General features: G+C 42.1%; 1 protein-coding gene across 5 annotated transcripts in view; it reads left to right on the top strand.

The window, feature by feature from the left end:
- The first annotated feature begins 7,750 nt into the window (after positions 1 to 7,750).
- The window catches only part of ABCC10 (ATP binding cassette subfamily C member 10), a 36,134-nt gene continuing 22,886 nt past the window's right edge, over positions 7,751 to 20,998 (top strand). For all 5 annotated transcript variants that reach the window (XR_011462159.1, XR_011462160.1, XM_070360793.1 and 2 more), the window contains exon 1: positions 7,751 to 7,856. The gene's annotated coding sequence lies outside the window, so the exon portion shown is untranslated. The remainder of the gene's footprint in view (positions 7,857 to 20,998) is intronic.

Here is a 20,998-nt window from a genome sequence, read left to right as displayed (position 1 = left end):
CCAACTAGTAAACTATCCTCATCTTAAAGAGGCTTGACTGCCACAGCATCTGTGTCTATGCTGAGGGTGTGTATTGATTTTCTTTTCTTTTTTTCATAAGAAAAAATAATTTTTAGGAAAAAAGTCTTCTGACAGCTTTTATCATTAAGCTTAATAAACTGACCTTAAAATTTCAATCAATCAGTAAAAATAATAAACTCCAGGTAATGATATGCATGCTGAAGTCTTTAAGAGTGAAATGTGCTAATATCTGTCATTTCCTTCCCAGTGAATAAAAAATAAGACCCTTGAAATCAGTAGAAGAAAGGATGAATAAATGGAAAGTTGCACGATAAGGCAGATAAAGTAAAATCTTAACTGTAGAAATTAGGTGTTGAGCATTTGGGTATCACTGTACAATTCTTTCAACTTTTTAAGTGTGAACATTTTCAAAATTATGTAAAAGCCTCACCAGATTGTGAATCACCATATTGTACTTATATAATATTGTACATCAACTATACTTCAATAAATAATGAGTATAGAAACAATTCCTCTGTCCAAAACTTCATTAGATGCAGATAAAGTGATTTAGAGAGAAACATGTATAGCTCTAAATGTTTATATTACAAAAGAAAAGTTAAAAAAATTGCTCAGCTAAGTTTCCAGTTCAAAAAACTAAAGAAAAAAACAAACACAATAACCTTGAAGAAAGAGGAAGAGTGGCAGTAATAAAAATGAAGGCAGAAATTAATTGAATACAACAGAGATGGTAAAAAGACAAAAGATGTTTCTTTAATCGTCTATACCCCAATACAAAATAACAAGTTTAAAATTTTAAAAAAGACAGAAGAAAGTTCTTTGAAATAAACTAATAAAACAAGCAAAACTAGCAGAATTGATTGATCAAGAGAAAAAAGACAGAGGGCAAGAAAACAATCTTAGAAAAGAGGGATTAAAAAAATGGAAAGATTAGCTCAGTTCAGTTCAGTCTCTCAGTCGTGTCCAACTCCTTGCGAACCCATGGACTGTATAGCCTGTTAGGTTCCTCTCTGTCCATGGGATTTACCAGGCAAAAATACAGGAGTGGGTAACCACTCCCTTCTCCAGGGGATCTCCTGCACCCAGGGATTGAACCCCAGTTTCCTGCATTGCAGGCAGATTCTTTATTGTCTGAGCCACCAAGGATGATGGATAAGTTATAGCCTGGCTATCACTAACCCTCACAGTGCCTTTGTGAGAATTAGGAAAAGGTTTCGCCTGCGGGGCTTCTCTGATAGCTCAGTCAGTAAAGAATCCGCCTGCAATGCAGGGACCTGGGTTAGGAAGATCATAGGGTCGCAAAGAATCAGACACGACTGAGCAACTTCCACTTCGCCTGTGGGTGGCTGTAACCCTAACCTAGGGCTTGCCACTTGGAAAGCTGGATGCAGGCTGCTCCCACTCACTCCTTGTCCAGATAAGCTCGTGCAGAAAACCACCTACACAACCATATTGTCCGTAGTGGATCAGTTTGAAAAGCTATGAAGCAATATGAAGAACTTTGTGCCAATTAATCTGACAATTTACACAAATGATTAGTTCCCATTAAAAATGCAATTTACCCAATATATCAAGGAGACATAGACAACCTGAATAAACCTATAACCATTAAAGAAATTAAAGCAGTAGTTATAAGATCTGCTTATAAAAAGAGCTAAACTTTCCCCCCCTATATTCTAGCATAATTAAACATCACTGGAATCATCTCTTCGCTAAAAGATAGATGTGATGCAGCTGTGAAACCATCTGGTTTTGGCGCTCTCTTTAAGGTTAAATTTGTAACTATCGTCCTGATATCTTTGGTGATAACTTCTCTTTTCCTTTTCTGTTTCTTCATAGGTCAGTTTCAGTAACATTTTTTCTTTAAAATATCCATTTCCTCTAGTTGTTCACATTTGTTGCCATATAGTTGCAAGTAACTTTCAACCTCTTTTGTGTTTGTGAGTGTATCTCTTTTCTTATTCCTAACCTCCACATTTTTGCTCTCTTTTTTTTCCCCCTAGCCAGCCTGGTGGGCTACAGTCCATGGGGTCACTAAGAGTCAGACACGATTGAGTGACTTCACTTTCACTTTTCACTTTCATGCATTGGAGAAGGAAATGGCAACCCCCTCTAGTGTTCTTGCCTGGAGAATCCCAGGGACAGGGGAGCCTGGTGGGCTGCCGTCTATGGGGTCACACAGAGTCGGACACGACTGAAGCGACTTAGCAGCAGCAGCAGCCTTTGACTGTGTGGATCACAATAAACTGTGGAAAATTCTGAAAGAGATGGGAATACCAGACCACCTGACCTGCCTCTTGAGAAACCTATATGCAGGTCAGGAAGCAACTGTTATAACTGGACATGGAACAACAGACTGGTTCCAAATAGGAAAAGGAGTATGTCAAGGCTGTATATTGTCACCCTGCTTATTTAACTTATATGCAGAGTACATCATGAGAAATGCTGGGCTGGAAGAAGCACAAGCGGGAATCAAGATTGCCGGGAGAAATATCAATAACCTCAGATATGCAGATGACACCACCCTTATGGCAGAAAGTGAAGAGGAACTCAAAAGCCTCTTGATGAAAGTGAAAGAGGAGAGTGAAAAAGTTGACTTAAAGCTCAACATTCAGAAAACTAAGATCATGCATGGGAAATAGATGGGGAAACAGTGGAAACAGTGTCAGACTTTATTTTTTGGGCTCCAAAATCACTGCAGATGGTGACTGCAGCCATGAAATTAAAAGACACTTACTCTTTGGAAGGAAAGTTATGATCAACCTAGACAGCATATTCAAAAGCAGAGACATGACTTTGCCAACAAAGGTCTGTCTAGTCAAGGCTATGGTTTTTCCAGTAGTCATGTATGGATGTGAGAGCTGGACTGTGAAGAAAGCTGAGCACCAAAGAATTGATGCTTTTGAACTGTGGTGTTGAAGAAGACTCTTGAGAGTCCCTTGGACTGCAAGGAGATCCAACCAGTCCATTCTGAAGATCAGCCGTGGGTTTTCTCTGGAAGGACTGATGCTAAAGCTGAAACTCCAGTACTTTGGCCACCTCATTCAAAGAGTTGACTCATTGGAAGAGACTCTGATGCTGGGAGGGATTGGGGGCAGGAGGAGAAGGGGATGACAGAGGATGAGATTGCTGGCTGGCATCACCGACTCGATGGACATGAGTTTGGGTGAACTCCCGGAGTTGGTGATGGACAGGGAGGCCTGGCGTGCTGCGATTCATGGGGTCCCAAAGAGTCGGACACGATTGAGCAACTGAACTGAACTGAAAGTAATTAACTTGATTTGTATACACATGCACACATACACACATACACAAACATTCTCTAGACCTAACTGTCTTTTCTGTAACATCTCAGAAACCATGATGTGTTAAGAATAACAACATTAAACTAATTGTATGCACAGGGGTAAATAAGCCTGAAGGATCTTACCCTTGCAATAACAAAGAGTTTTCCTATAGAAATTCCAATTTAAAGTGTTATTCTGTCATTTAAATAAATCTTGATTTAAGACTGTAAACCTGAGTTAATCTAGCTTATTTTTAGCACACTTGGTATCTATCCCAATAATAAACTAGCTATTTAGCCTAGTAACAGATAGGTATTCCCTGAGGCTTCCTTCGTGGCCCAGCAGTAATGGAAACTGCTTGCTGATGCAGGAGACACAGGTTCCATCCCTGGGTCAGGAAAATCCCCTGGAGAAGGAAACAGCAGCCCACTCCAGTATTCTTGCCTGGGAAACCCCACGGACAGAGGAGCCTTGTGGGCTACAGTCCATGGGGTCGCAAGAGAGTTGGACACGACTTAGTGACTAAACAACAATTCCCTGAGGCTAGCCATGTTTCCTAATTAATCCTCATTTCAATTTTTATTGCTTTTCTTCTTGTTGTTGGGTTTTTTTCTTATTTTGTATTTCTTACACATTTTTATTTTGGAAAAAAGTGAAAATTGTACAAATTGTAGAGCTTTTCCTGTTTGTGAGCAATTTGAGAGTAAATTGCTATTACCCACCGCTCCTGAATACTTTAGCAGATGTTTTCCAAAATAAGGACATTCTCTTACATAACTCCAATTCAAAACAAATTAGCATTGATACATAAATACCATTTAATTCTCAGGCTCCTTTCCAGAGTCTCTAGTTATCCCCCAAAGATCCAGATCTAAATTATACACCATATTTTGTTGTCCTATCTCTTTAGTCTTATCCATCAAGAACAGTTCTTCACTCTTTGCTTGACATTCCTAACCCTGACATTTTAAAAGATTACAAGTCTGTTATTTCATATCCATCAGTTTGGCTTTGCTGAAGTTTCCTCGTGATTGGGTTCAGATTATGCATCTTTGGTTGGAATGATGTAAAAGATGGAATGTTGTAAAAGAGACGAAGCATTTCTCTCATTGCATCCTCTCAGGTGGGGCAAGATTTCAAACATTCCCTTCCAGTACTGATAATGTCTGCTTCTGTTGCTTGATTAAGGTAGTGTCTACCAGGAATCTCCACTGTGAAGTTATTTTTTTTTTTTTTAGTAATTAGTATTTTGTGGAGAGGTATTTGAAATTGTAAATATCCTATTCCTCATTGTACATTCAATTCATTTACATCACTATAGACTTGTGGTTTCCTATTCTAGTCCATGAACGATAATCTGTTACTATCATTATCTCCATTAACTCATGAATGATTAAACAAAATGTAGTATACACATACAATAGAATGTTATTTGGCAATAAAAAGGAATGAAGTTTTGATATATGCCACAGCATGGATAAACTTTAAAAATATTATTTTATGAAATAACGCAGACACAAAAGGACACATATTATATGATTCCATTTACTTTAAATGTCCAGAGTAGGCTGATCAATAGCAACATCAAGATTACTGATCATCAGAGACTGAGGAGAAGGAGAAACAGGGAGTGACTACTATTAGGTTTATGGCTTCTTTTTAGGGGGATGAAAGTCTCTGGAATTAGTGCTGATGTTTGCACAACTCTGTGGATATACTAAAACCATTGAATTGTAAACTTTAAAATAGGTGAATTTTACGGTATGTGAATTATATTTTGATAAAGTTGTTATTTTGAAAAATAAAGTCAATCTGCCCTTTTTCACAGGAGATTGTAAGGGAAACTGCCTGTTTAAACTCTTACTGCTAAGCAGGAAAAAAGTTCCTTTCCTCAAAATTTATACCCTCAATCTTAGCCCTTTAATCTATAAAAAACACCTACAATTTGTTGGGAGAAAAATAAAGACCTCAGTAGAAAAATAAGCAAAATATATGAATGGGCAGTTCACGAAAGAGCAATATAATTGCCCCCAAAATGAGTAAAACCACTAAAAGATGATCATCAACACACATTGGATTGTGGTTTTGTGATCATTAAAAGAAACAAGCATTTTCAGTACCAGATTCCTTCCTGTCTTTATACTCATTTTCTCCACAATTCCCTATAATTGGCTTCTACCTCTACACTTGACTGGAAATGCCCTTGGTCTCAAGACGTCTCTCTCTATCCGAATACTATACACTATTACTCTCCCTAGAACTTGCCACAGCTCTTGGCCTCTAGCCTTTCCTTCCTCAAGCGCTCCTCCCAGGCTTCTTCAAGTGTCATGCCTGCTGCCCTGGGCCACTTCTTCATCTCTTAACTAATCAGCCCCTTCCTTTTTCTGCCCTCTAGCTTCAGCCAACTGTAAGTGGACACTTCTATCAGGGCAGGTGGGTGGGTGAAGGCTGCTCAGCATCTGAGAATGTCCAATCTAATAAATCTTCTATGAAGCAGACCCTACGTTTCACTACAGAAGCTGAAAATGCCAGATACTTGCTCTCCCAGCCCCCTCTGGAAGCTGAGTGCTGGCCTTGACCTAGGCTGGGTCAAACAGACACAGCTATTTCAGACTTTGACTCTGGAGTTATTGGTGGAAAGCGGCAGAGTCAATGGAACAGTGTTCCTGGCAGCAGCAGCTTCCCGTTTCTATGGCAGAGGTGGCAACAGCGCCAAGCTCAGCCTGATGGTGTCAACAGTGTGAGGTGTGACATCTAGTGGACAGTGGTGTCCTCACCAGACACCATTTATGGAGTGGTTTTGGCTGTGGTGATAGCTGTTTAGGCTCTGAGCCTGGTTTTCCAGCTTTCCCAGTGATTCTATGAGCTATTTTAGCTTAACTTAAAATCAGAGTCTATTTCCATTGCTTGCAACAGAGAACTCTGACAAATATAGCTTTGTAGAAAGCTGTCCTCGGTTCTCTCTTTTTCTACCCCACCTAAACCCACAGTTTTCTCTATATTTTCTGAGTTTCTATTGCATTATTAAAGAATCTGTGCAATTTAGCACATTAAAATTTGCTGTACTTAAAATTTTCATTTTCATATGTTGTTTATGTATATTTATAAACCTTGTTGAGCCTTTAAATTAAGTCTCTCCAACCACATCATGAACCATGAGAACAATTAAAGGTGAATAATACTATAGCCTTACGTATTTGCTGATGGGAATGGGACAAACTAAAGGTAGAGTGGTGAATGGCTGACAGGCCCAATGTTCTTGAGTAGTTGAAAGGAAAAGAGATCTTTCTTTCTTTTTTTTATTTTTTGGACCACACCATTTTTCTGTGGGATCTTAGTTCCCCAACCAGCGATTGAACCAGGGCCCTCAGCAATACCAACCACAGGACCACCAGGGAATTCCCAAAATGAGATCTAGTACTCAAGTCAAGGGTTTGATACCTGGATCGGGAAGATCCTCTGGAGAAGGAAATAGCAACCTACTCCAGTATTTTTCCCTGGGAAATCCCACAGACAAAGGAGCCTGGTGGGCTACAGTCCATGGGGTCGCAGAAGAGTTGGACATGACTTAGCAACTAAACAACAATAGCTCGAGTCAAGGAGTTGGCCTTGGGAGCAGAGGAGGAGGGCAAGCAGAGTGTATGGGTATAGATACTGTCAGTGGGTAGATGGTTGGTGGTTGCCTTCATTTTCTCTGTAGATTAGGAAGCAGTGTCATCAGCGGAGAATGAGAAGGGGAGAAAGTGTAGGAGGTTGGAGAAGTCACAGGACTGTCGTTCAGGATTGCAGTCTGGGGAATAAAGCAACCTCTCAAGAGGTTCACAGTATGGATAATTTTAAGAGACTCAGTTTCCAGATGCTCAATTTACAAATGTTCTCTTCCTAAAATTGATCTGTTTTCTTAACCTTGATGCTGAGAAAGACTGAGGGCAGAAGAAGAAGGGGGCAACAGAGGATGAGACGATTGGATGGCATCATTGACTCAATGGACTTGAGTCTGAGCAAACTCTGGGAGATGGTGAAGGACAGAGAAGCCTGGCGTGCTGCAGTCCATGGGGTTGCAAACAGTCAGACACAACTTAGCGACTTAACAACAACAATAAGATGCCACCTGCCCTTCTTTCTGCCCCTTCTGATGTCTGTGTCAGAAGCTTTCTCTATCTCTTTATACTTTAATAAAACTTTATTACACAAAAGCTCTGAATGATCAAGCCTCGTCACTGGCCCCAGATTAAATTCTCCTCTGGAGGCCAAGAATTCCGGCATCTTTTGTGGTTCAGCAGCAACCTTTCATTTTGGGGGCTTGTCCAGGATTCTTCCACTCCAGCACTCTTGCCTGGAAACTCCCATGGACGGAGGAGCCTGGTAGGCTGCGGTCCATGGGGTCGCTGAGAGTCAGATACGACTGAGCGACTTCACTTTCCCTTTTCACTTTCATGCACTGGAGAAGGAAATGGCAACCCACTCCAGTGTTCTTGCCTGCCGCACAGAGTCGGACACGACTGAAGTGACTTAGCAGCAGCAGCAGCCAGGATTCTTCAGAACAAGGTAAGGATGCTTGAAACTCTAGTTCTTTGTTCTCCTAGCGAACATGTTTTCTGCTGTACTTTACTAACTCTACAGTGTGCTTGTGTGAATGTATGACACGCCCTGTGAGAAGCAAGTGAAGGAGCCCTGCTTTGCAGTTCCACGGTGACCTCATACAGCTTATGGCAGAAACCCTGTCAGGGGTTTATACCAACCTGCCAATGGGCTTGCCTGGTGGCTCAGATGGTAAAGCGTCTGTCTATAAGTGGAAGACCTGTGTTCAATCTCTGGGTCAGGAAGGTCTCTTGGAGAAAGAAATAGCAACCCACTCCAGTATTTTTGCCTGGAAAACCCCATGGATGGAGGATCCTGGTAGGCTACAGTCCATGGGGTCGCAGAGTCAGACACAACTAAGTGACTTCACTTTCTTTCTGCCCTTCCTCAACTGCCCTTCACCCATTTTACAGAACTCATATTTCTCACTGGCCCAAATCTCCCCAAAGTTAGGCAGTGTGACACAGTGATTATGACTTCCAACTCAGATTTCCTTGAGTTCAATCTCAGATCTGCTATTTATCAACTGTCGTAGCCAGTCTCCAAGACAGCTTGATTCCTGATATTCCTACCCTTGAGTTGTGCTGTACCTCACTGAATCAGGTCTGGTCCATGTGGTTAATGTATGACTATGGAGGCTAGGTCATAAAAGGGCATTGCATCTTCTACCTTGTTCTTTTGAATGGCTTGCTCTTGGTAAAGCCAATGAGGCAATCATGCTGCTGCTGCTGCTGCTAAGTCACTTCAGTCATGTCCGACTCTGTGCAACCCCATAGACGGCAGCCCACCAGGCTCCCCTGTCCCTGGGATTCTCCAGGCAAGAACACTGGAGTGGGTTGCCATTTCCTTCTCCAATGCATGAAAGTGAAAGTGAAGTCGCTCAGTCGTGTCTGACTCTTAGCGACCCCATGGACTGCAGGCTACCAGGCTCCTCCGTCCATGGGATTTTCCAGGCAAGAGTATTGGAGTGGGGTGCCACTGCCTTCTCCAAATGAGGCAATCATGAGGACACTCAAGCAGCCATAGGAGAGGTCCATGTGGAGAGAAACTGAGACCTCTGGCTAACAGGCAGCACCCACTCACCCACGATGTGAGTGAACTGCCCTGCAAACAGAACCATCCTGCAAACAGATTCCCTCATTCCAATAGAGCATTTAGCTACAAGAACCCCAGATAATATCTGCCTGAAATTGAATAAACGACTCCCTAGGCAGAATCTCCCAGTCAAGCCATTGTTGAATTCCTGGCTCACAGAAACTGTGAAAGATAATAAATATTTCTTGTTGTTTTAAGTCACTACATTTGAGGGTAATTTTTTCCCTCTTTCTGGATTTTTTGTGGGGAGGGGGTTGTTGTAGTTGTTTTGGCACACCTGGGGAGGGAACTGGCATTTAGTTTAACCACTCAACCGCAAGGACTAATTTTTACACAGCTGTAGGTAACTGCTGGAGAAGGAAATGGCAACCCATTTGAGTATTCTTGCCTGGAGAATCCCATGGACAGAAGAGCCTGGCGGGCTACAGTCCATGGGGTCGCAAAGAGTCGGAGATAACTGAGCAACTTATCACAGATAACTGTAGGGCAGATTACTCGACCTAGCCTCAGTTTCCTCATGTGTAAAATAAGAATGATAACACAACAGAACCTGATTCAGGATTGTTATGAGTGTTAAATGAGTTAATGTTTGTAAAGTGCTTAAAACAAAACTGTAAAATGTACAGATTTCTTAAGTTAAAATATATATAGTCTGTTCAACACAGCACTAATACTGGAAGATCTACATAGTTCAGTAAGGCAAGAAAAGGGAGTAAAAGGTGTACAGACAGGAAAGGAAGAGATAAAACTCTTTCTATTTGCAGATGACACAATATCTACATAGAAGATCTCAGGGAATCTACAAAACCCCTCAGATCAGATCAGATCAGATCAGTCGCTCAATTGTGTCTGACTCTTTGCGACCCCATGAATCGCAGCACACCAGGCCTCCCTGTCCAGCACCAACTCCCAGAGTTCACTCAGACTCACGTCCATCGAGTCAGTGATGCCATCCAGCCATCTCAACCTCTGTTGTCCCCTTCTCCTCCTGCCCCCAATCCCTCCCAGCATCAGAGTCTTTTCCAATGAGACAACTCTTCACATGAGGTGGCCAAAGTACTGGAGTTTCAGCTTTAGCATCAGTCCTTCCAAAGAAATCCCAGGGCTGATCTCCTTCAGAATGGACTGGTTGGATTTCCTTGCAGTCCAAGGGACTCTCAGGAGTCTTCTCCAACACCACAGTTCAAAAGCATCAATTCTTCGGCACTCAGCCTTCTTCACAGTCCAACTCTCACATCCATACATGACTGCAGGAAAAACCATAGCCTTGACTAGACGGACCTTTGTTGGCAAAGTAATGTCTCTGTTTTTGAATATGCTATCTAGGTTGGTCGTAACTTTCCTTCCAAGGAGTAAGCGTCTTTTAATTTCATGGCTGCAGTCACCATCTGCAGTGATTTTGGAGCCCAAAAAATAAAGTCTGACACTGTTTCCACTGTTTCCCCATCTATTTCCCACGAAGTGATGGGACCGGATGCCATGATCTTCATTTTCTGAATGTTGAGCTTTAAGCCAACTTTTTCACTCTCCACTTTCACTTTCATCAAGAGGCTTTTTAGTTCCTCTTCACTTTCTGCCATAAGGGTGGTGTCATCTGTATATCTGAGTTTTAAGATATAAGGTAATTGCACAAAATTCTGTTGCACTTCTATAATCTAGCAATGAACATATAGAAACAAAATTTTAAATACAACACAATTTGCAATCACTCAAAAAAATTAAATAGGTGTAAGTCTAACATAACATGTACAGGACTTGTATGCTAAATACTCTAAAACACTGATGACAGAGATCAAAGAAGATCTAAATGAATGGAGAGATGTACTGTTTTCATGGGTTGGAAGACTTAACATAGTAAAGATGTCAATTCTTCCCAAACTGGTATACAAGTTTAACATAATTCTCACCAAAAAGCAAATATTTTTTAATGTATACAAGAGTATTTTAAAACTCATATGGAAAGGCAAAGGAATTAGAATAGTTAAAATAATTTTGAAAAAGAAGAATAAGTGGAAGGAATCACTCTACTTCAAGACTTATTATATAGCCACAGTTATCAAGAATGTGTGGTATCAACAGGACAGTCTTTTTCTAAAGGCTTTCTTTTACTATATATTTATATATAGGAGAAGAAAATGGCAACCCGCTCCAGTATTCTTGCCTGGAGAATTCCATGGACACTGGAGCCTGGCGGGCTACAGTTCATGGGCTTGCAAAGAATTAGACATGACTGAGCACAAGCGCACGCGCACACACACACACATATACATACATGCATATATATATATGTATATATTTTGGCCTTGCCAAGCAGCATGCAGGACTTTAGTTCCCTAACCAGGGACTGAGCCCACATCGTCCTGTAGTGGAATCACAGAGTCTTAACCACTGGACCACCAGGGAAGTCCAGAAGGACAGTCTTTCAACAAACGATGCTGGAGCAACTGGATATACATAGGCAAAAAAGTAAAAATTGAATCTCAATCTAAATCTCACACCTTAAACCAAAATTGACTCAAAATGTATCACAGATTTAAAAGTAGAACATGAAATTAATAAACTTCTAGAAGAAAGGAGAAAATCTTTGGGTCCTAGGGCCTGGAGAAGAGTTGTTAAACTTGATACCAAAAACGTGCTCCACAAAGAAAAAAGATCGATAAATTGGAATTCATCAATTTAAAAACTTTTGCTCTGTGAAAAGCCGTCGAGAAAATGAGAAAACAAGCTGTGGTTTGCAAACCACATATCTTACAAAAATACTATCTAAAATATACAACTAGCTGACTCATTTGAAAAGACCCTGATGCTGGAAAAGATTGAAGGCGGGAGGAGAAGGGGACGACAGAGGATGAGATGGTTGGATGGCATCACTGACTCAATGGACATGGGTTTGAGTAAACTCCGGGAGTTGCTGATGGACAGGGAGGCCTGGCACGCTGCAGTCCATGGGGTCAGAAAGAGTCGGACATGAGTGAGTGACTGAACTGAACTGTACAGTAAAAAACAAATAACCCACTAGAAAGTGGGCAGAAAGCATGACGAACTATTTCACCAAAGAGGAAATACAGGTGACAAATAGTATATCAGAAAAAATGTTCAACATCACTAGCCAACAAGGAAATGCAAATTAAGACTATAATGAGAGGAGAGGGAATTCCCTGGTGGTTCAGTGGTTGGGACTCCACCCTTCCACTGCAGGGGTCAAGGGTTCCTTGTTTAGGGAACTAAGATCCTCCAAGCCACACAATGTGACCAAAAAAAAAAAAAAAATTGGGCCTATTAAAACAGATAATTTTTTTAAATGATGATTCCCAACGCCTTGATGATGCAGAGAAACTGAATTTCCAAATGCCTCATACATTGTTAATGAGAAAATAAAATGGTATAGTCACTCTGGAAAATAGTTTGGCAGTTATTCAAAAAAACAAAGCATGTATTTACCGTATAACAGAGGCTTCCCAGGTAGGGCAGTGGTAAAGAATTCACCTGCCAAAGCTGCAGACACAGGAGACAAGGGTTTGATCCCTGGGTCAGGAAGATCCCCTGGAGTAGGCAATGGCAACCCACTGAAGTATTCTTGCTTGGAAAACTCCATGGACAGAGGAGTCTGGCAGGCTGCAGTCCACGGGGTCGCAGAGTGGGATACGACTAGCGACTGAACACACATGTATACACACACACACACATCATACAACACAGCAATCACACTCCTATATGTTTATCCCTCCCAAATAGCAATTTCTACCCACGTAAAACTGAGGCATGAACGTTCATAGCAGCTTCATTTGCAGTAGCCAAAAACTGAAAACAACTCAGATGTCCCCCTGTAGGCGAATGGTAAAACAAGCTATGGTATATCCATATCATGGAGTACTACTCAACATTAAAAAGGAACAAATGATACATGAAACAGCTTGGGTGGATCTCAAGGGCATTATACTGAATGAAAAAGAAGACCATCTCCAAATGTCACATGATTTCATTTGTATAACATTCTCAAAATGACAAAATTACAGAGGTAGAAAGTTAATTACCAGAAATTAAGGACAGCAATTGGGGGTGCAGTGACTATAAAGAGTATCAGGAGAGAGATCTTTTTGGTAAGTAAGTAGTTTTGTATCTTGGTTGCAAAGCTGGTTACGCAAATCTACACTTGATAAAATGATATGAAACTTTACATGCATATAGTACCAATCTGTTTCCTGGTTTTGATATTGTACCATAGTTATGTAAAATGTAGCCATGGGGGTGGGAGAACTGAATGAAGGATACAGGGGATTTCTCTGTACATCCTTTGCAACGTCTTGTGAATCTATAATTATTTCAAAATAAAAAATTGAAAAAAATCCAACAGAAAAACGTGATTTAATTCCCTAGTGTGTAAAACTTTGTGGAACAAGAACAAAAGCATCCTGTTTACTCAGGGTTCTAGGTTGGACTTGCTGCCTCTTTCTGACTTATACAGTAGGCGCTATGTATCCACATATGCCAAACCCCAGATACAGATGGCTGAGGGCACAATGCCATTTTATACCAGGGACTTGGGCCTCCTTGGGTTTTAGAATCCATGGAGATCCTGGAACCAATGCCCTGCAGATGAGAGAGATGATTGTATATGTTTCTGTCGTGGGCAAGCATGATTACAAACAGGATATTTTGGCCCATGATGAGGTGTTCTAAATTCAGATATGTTGTGGAGTGTGGTTGCACAGATGGTAATTTTTACCCACCCATCTCCCCTCTTCTGCTCCCTGACTACCATCAGAGACCCTTCAGAGTGGAGGTCCTGTGAGAACAGAACAAAGAGAAAGTAGGTAAGAAACACAGCAGATGACGTCACCTTATTTCATTCAAGAGTAAATTCATGGCAAGAGGGCATATATTCTCAATTTATTTAGCATTAAACTTTGGAGTCCATCAAGGCTGTATATTGTCACCCTGCTTATTTAACATCTATGCAGAGTACATCATGAGAAACGCTGGGCTGGAAGAAGCACAAGCTGGAATCAAGATTGCTGGGAGAAATATCAATAACCTCAGATATGCAGATGACACCACCCTTATGGCAGAAAGTGAAGAGGAACTCAAAAGCCTCTTGATGAAAGTGAAAGAGGAGAGTGAAAAAGTTGACTTAAAGCTCAACATTCAGAAAACTAAGATCATAGCATCCGGTCCCATCACTTCATGGGAAATAGATGGGGAAACAGTGGAAACAGTGGCAGACTTTATTTTTGGGGGCTCCAAAATCACTGCAGATGGTGACTGCAGCCATGAAATTAAAAGACGCTTACTCCTTGGAAGGAAAGTTACGACCAACCCAGATAGCATATTCAGAAACAGAGACATGACTTTGCCAACAAAGGTCTGTCTAGTCAAGGCTATGGTTTTTCCGGTTGTCATGTATGGATGTGAGAGTTGGACTGTGAAGAAAGCTGAGTGTCAAAGAATTGATGCTTTTGAACTGTGGTGTTGGAGAAGACTCTTGAGAGTCCCTTGGACTGCAAGGAGATCCAACCAGTCCATTCTGAAGATCAGCCCTGGGATTTCTTTGGAAGGACTGATGCTAAAGCTGAAACTCCAGTACTTTGGCCACCTCATGTGAAGAGTTGACTCATTGGAAAAGACTCTGATGCTGGGAGGGATTGGGGGCAGGAAGAAAAGGGGATGACAGAGGATGAGATGGCTGGATGGCATCACCGACTCAATGGACGTGAGTCTGAGTGAACTCCGGGAGTTGATGATGGACAGGGAGGGCTGGCGTGCTGCGATTCATGGGGTCGAAAAGAGTCGGACATGACTGAGCGACTGAACTGAAACTTTGGAGTGAGGGTGTTGTCATCACAGGGCCATTACTAATCTGTTTATTTGTTTAAGATGCATTGATTTTTATTTATTCTATTTTTGGCTGTGCAGGATCTTCATTGCTGTGCTTGGGCTTTCTCTAGTTGGGGCAAGCTGGGGCTCCTCTCTAGCTGCAGCGTGCGGACTTCTCAACATGGTGGCTTCTCGTGCTGTGGAGCGTGAGCTCTAGGTGCCGAGGCTTCACTAGTGGCGGCTCATGGGCTCTAGAGAGTGAGGGCGCAGTAGCTGTGGTGCACAGGCTTAGTTGCCCTTTCGGCATGTGGAATCTTCCCGGACCAGGGACCCAGCCCGTGTCCCTGCATTGACAGGTGGATTTTTACCCACTGGACCACCAGCGAAGCCCAATTAACTTGCTGATTTTAATTGGAAGGTGAAGTATTTGACAAAGGGAACTGACTTTGCCAGTGTATTGAATGAGTTTAAAAGTACACTACAAGATCTGGAACCAAAAAAATGTATGTTTCAAATGTGTCAGGGAATTCCCCAGCAGTCCAGTGGTTAGGACTTCATGCATTCACTGCCAAGGACCCATATATAAAGATAAATATACATATATATATATATAAAGATAAACATATTGTAATGTAAATATTTAAATTGTTCAGTATATTATGATGATTTTACATCTTAAAAAAAAAAGACTATCTTGCTGGGAGAAACCACCCCAGCAAGATAACAACTTGCCTGGGCTTCCCTGGTGGCTCAGTGGTCACGAATTCACCTTCAACTCAGGAAACCCAGGTTCGATCCCTGGGTCAGGAAGATCTGCTGGAGAAGGAAATGGCAACCCACTCCAGTATTCTTGCCTTGGAAAATCCCATAGCAGAGGAACCTGGGAGGCCACAGTCCCTGGGATTGCAAAAGAGTCAGACGTGACTTGGCAACTAAACAACAACAAGTAACTTGCTTACCAGCACGCCTTTCATTGCAAACCAACTAATCCAGGGTCTATATCCCCAGTTACCTTCTTATCTAACTCTCACACACCAAAGCAATATTTCCCCTACCCTAAATTATGTCAGGTCTAAAGGCCAGCTAACTGGAGACTAATCTACAGCTTACAGCACACCAAAATTGTTCAAACTTGCCAATCTTAAACTGTTTCTCTTGCTCTTCCTTGCCTTTCCTGTGCAAGTCCCTATAAGGGCCATGGATATGCTTGGCCCTCCCTCCTGTTCAACATTAGAGCCACCAGGGAAGCCCCCTATTATCCATCAGGGAAATGCCAATTAAAACCGAAATGAGATACCATCTCACACCCATTAGTATGGCAAAAATAAAAAAAGAGAGAAAATAACAAATGTTGGCCAGGATGTGAGGAAATGGGAAATTTTAGACACTAGGAATGTAAAATGGTACAGCAACTTTGGAAAACAATTTATCAGTTTTTTAAAAAGATAAACATAAATTTACCATAAGACTTAGCGATGTCATAATTAGGTATTTACCCTAGAGAAATGAAGGGGCTTCCCAGGTGGCAGTAGTGGCAAAAACACCCTCCTGCCAGTGCAGGAGACATAAGAGACCAGGGTTGGATCCCTGGGTCAGGAAGATCGCCTGGAGGAGGGCATGGCAACCCACTCCAGTATTCTTGCCTGGAGAATCCCATGGACAGAGGAGCCTGGCAGGCTACCGTTCATACGGTCATAAAGAGTCAGACACAACTTAAGTGACTTAGCACGCATGCAGACTAGAGAAATGAAAACCAATGTTCACACAAACACTTTTACAGGAATATTTATATTAGTGTTATTCATAATAGCCAAAACTGGAAACAGCCCAGATTTCTTCCAGCAGATGAACAGATGTACAAAATGTGATCTATTCATTCAATGTAATACTATTCAGGAATCAAAAGGAAAGAACTGGGGTGCAAGATTGGTTCAATATCTGAAAAGCAACTAATGTAATACATTCTACCAATTGAATAAAAAACAAAATTTACATGATCATCTCAATAGACAAAAGATGTATTTTACAAAACCCAACACCCTTTCGTCATAAAAAACTCAACAAATTAGGAATAGAAACTTCTTCAGCCTGATAAGGGACATCTATGAAAAATAAACAGCCAACATCATACTTAGTGGTGAAAGACTGAATGCTTTCCTCCTAAGATCAGGAAGAAGACAAGATATCTAATCTCACCACTTCTAGTTAACATGGTAATGGAGGCTCTACCCAGGCTGATTTAGGCAAGAAAAAGAAATAAAAGGTGGGAGGCATAGTTCTTGAGGCTCTAGTCTGCTGTACTCCCCCTTTGCCTGACAAGGAAATGGAACGACTGTTTCTTTCTCCTCCATAACTCTGTCTCCATATTTCTGTTTGGCATCGGAACACAGCGAGCAAAGATTTTGACATCATTTTGCCTAATAGACCTCCGCCATCCTCTAAAGGAAAGCGACCTTACAATAACAAACCTGCTTTTTGGTATATCATAACTTCCTTGATCCCGCTTCATTTGGCCAATAAAAGTCTCATTTTGTACAGCCCCTCGGAGTGTGTTTCTGTCTGCTAGGTTGGATGCTGCCTGATTCATGAATTGTGGAATAAAGCCAGGAAGATATTTTTAAAAGAAAAAAAGGCATCCACATTGGAAAAGAAATAAGCAACACTATTTCTATTTACAGATGACATCATCTTGTATATAAGAAATCCACTAGAAATTATTATAACTAATAAAAAGTTCAGCAAGGTTACAGGACACAAGATCACTATAAAAAATCAATTTTATTTTTATACTCCTGTACAGAACAATCCAGATGAAAGTAAATATCTATGAAAAAGTAAAATAGGCCAGTCTCAAAAAGACAAATATTGTATGATTCCACTTACATGAAATACCTAGACTAGTTAAATTCGTTGAAACAAAAAGAATGGTGGTTGCCAGGGTTTGGAGAGAGGGGTAGAATGAAGAGTTAATATTTAATGGGTCTAGAGTTTCAGTTTGAGAAGATGGAAAATGTACTGTCACTGGTTAATGATTATGTAAGGGAATGTATTTAATACTCCTGAACTATACACTTAACACATTTAAAATGTGTTAACATAACTTTTATGTTGTGTTTATTTTATCACAATAAAAAGAAAAAACGAATGAAGTACAGACACACGCTACAACAATTTGTAAACATTATGCTAAGCGAAAGAAACCAATCACAGAAGTCCACAGAGGAAGTTCCCTGGTGGTGCAGTGGTTAGGACTTGGTGTTTTCATCACTGTGGCCCCAGGCTCAATCCCTGGACACGGAACCAAGATCCCACGAGCTGCATAGCCAAAAAACCCCCAAAGTCCACATATTATATGACTGCATTCACATGAAAATTCCCTGGTGACTCAGATGTTAAAGAATCTGCCTGCAATGCAGGAGACCTGGAAGATGCCCTGGAGAAGGGCATGGCAACCCACTCCAGTATTCTTGCCTGGAGAATTCCATGGACAGAGGAGCCTGGCAGGACACAGTCCATGGAGTTGCAAAGAGTCAGACACAGCTGAGTGACTAACACACACACATTTACATGGAAGGCTAAAATAAGGAAATCTATAGAGACAGGCTAGGACTAGAAATGAGGGGGGTGAGGGGAAATAAAAGACTGATAGCTAAGGGGCATACATGCTAAGTCACTTCAGTTGTGTCCAGCGCTGTGCTACCCTATGGACTGTCCCTCCAGACTCCTCTGTCCATGAGATTCTCCAGACAAGAATACTGGAATGGGTTGCCATGCCCTCCTCCAAGGGGTCTTCTCCACCCAGGGATCCAACCTGAGGCTCTTACATTTCCTGTACTGGCAGGCAGGTTCTTTACTACTAGCGCCACTTGGGAAGCCCGATAGCTAAGGTACAAGGTTTCTTTCTTTTAACTGTGCTGGACAGCTTGCAGGATATTAGTTCCCCGACCAGGGATTGAACCTGGGGCCACCACCCGAGTGAAAGTGCCACGGGACCAGCAGGGAACTCCTACAAGGTTTCTGTTTGAGGTGATGAAAATATTTTAAAATTGACTGTGATAATGGTTGAACATATCTATGAATACACACTAAATACCATTGAAGTGGGTGGATTATCTCTCACTAGAGCTGTTTTTAAGCCAACTTTTTCACTTTCCACTTTCACTTTCATCAAGAGGCTTTTCAGTTCCTCTTCACTTTCTGCCATAAAGAACTAAGATCATGGCATCTGGTCCCATCACTTCATGGGAAATAGATGGGGAAACAGTGGGAACAGTGTCAGACTTTATTTTTTTGGGCTCCAAAATCTCGGCAGATGGTGACTGCAGCCATGAAATTAAAAGATGCTTACTCTTTGGAAGGAAAGTTATGACCAACCTAGATACAATATTGAAAAGCAGAGTCATTACTTTGCCAACAAAGGTCTGTCTATTCAAGGCTATGGTTTTTCCTGCAGTCATGTATGGATGTGAGAGTTGGACTGTGAAGAAGGCTGAGTGCCGAAGAATTGATGCTTTTGAACTGTGGTGTTGGAGAAGACTCCTGAGAGTCCCTTGGACTGCAAGGAAATCCAACCAGTCCATTCTGAAGGAGATCAGCCCTGGGATTTCTTTGGAAGGACTGATGCTAAAGCTGAAACTCCAGTACTTTGGCCACCTCATGTGAAGAGTTGACTCATTGGAAAAGACTCTGATGCTGGGAGGGATTGGGGGCAGGAGGAGAAGGGGACAACAGAGGATGAGATGGCTGGATGGCATCACCAACTCAATGGACGTGAGTCTGAGTGAACTCCGGGAGTTGGTGATGGACAGGGAGGCCTGGCGTGCTGTGATTCATGGGGTCACAAAGAGTCAGACACGACTGAGCGACTGAACTGAACTGAACTGAGAGCTATTTTTTAAAAAAAGAGAAACAAACTATTGATTTATGCTACAACATTGGTGAATCTCAAAAACATTGTTCTAGGGACTTCTGTGGTGGCCCAGTGGCTAAGACTCTGGGCTCCCAATGCAGGGGGCCTGGGTTTGATCCCTGGTCAGGGAATTAGATTCCACGTGCTACAGCTAAAGATCCCACATGCCTTAAAGAAGTTTGAAGATTCCAAGTGCCACAACCAAGGCCCAGGGCAGCCAAATAAATAAATTAAAAATGAAACAAAACAAAAAAACATTGTGCTAGGTGAAAGAAGTCAGACAGAAAAGGCCACTTGTTATATGACGCCATTTGTATGAAAGGTGGTTTGGGGGAAAGAAAAGCAGACGACAGGTTGTTTTGGAGAAAGAAAAGCAGACGACAGGTGGTGTGGGTAGGCCTAGTTCCTGTTCCCTTCCCAGCCTTAAGACTAGAACCGCTCCAGGGGACCACTCACACGGTGACCTGGCAGTGAGATGATGTGGGCAGAACAAAGCCTGGGTGTGTCCGGGGCCTTGCCCAGGTTCAGTCTTAACCACACTTGCCCTCTTGCCCTCCAGCAAATTATCTTGCTTGCAAAGTGCAGGCAGAAAAGAGAAAGTGAGCCAAGAGGGGACTAGCAAGACCGAGCTTGGTGGTGGTGGTGGTTTAGTCACTAAGTCATGTCTGACTCTTGTGACTCCACGGACTGGAGCCCACCAGGCTCCTCTGTCCATGGGATTTCCCAGGCCAGAATACTGGAGCAGACTGACATTTCCGTCTCCAGGGGATCTTCCCAACAGGGATTGAACCCAGGCCTCCTGTATTGCAGGCGCATTCTTTACCGACTGAGCCACCAGGGAAGCCCCCACAACAAAACCTACCGCCTTGGAAAATAAACACCTAGGAGAACTCTTCTTCACTCCTCAGAGCTCCTCCACTGCCCTCCTTTCCCTGCCCCTCTCCCAGGCACTCAGCTGCCTTTGCCCACCGCCACTCCCACCAGCTCCAGGAGGGTCTGGTGTGCTCAGCTTACATCAGTCGCAAAACTGAAGTCAGTTTTCAAAGTTGTAGAGTCTTTCTTTGGCCATTCAGGTCTCAGAAAAGTTGGTCATCCTTCCACTCTGTGGACTGCAAATCTAGTGACCAATGATTTCCTCCTCTCCCTCTTCAGCTCTCCTCTTGTTACCTAGCTGTTACTCCAATAGTTCCCCAAAGTGGAGGGAAGGGGACAAAATTGTACCTTTGGCCTCATTTTTAGAAACCATGGTGTAAAATTTCTCCAGAAAACTGGGTGGAACTAAGAGGCTGAA

The sequence above is a fragment of the Bos mutus genome, chromosome 23 (assembly GCF_027580195.1).
Source record: "Bos mutus isolate GX-2022 chromosome 23, NWIPB_WYAK_1.1, whole genome shotgun sequence".
NCBI lineage: Eukaryota > Metazoa > Chordata > Mammalia > Artiodactyla > Bovidae > Bos > Bos mutus.
Note: the sequence above shows the minus strand (reverse complement) of the source record. Positions and strands in the feature narration are given on the sequence as shown.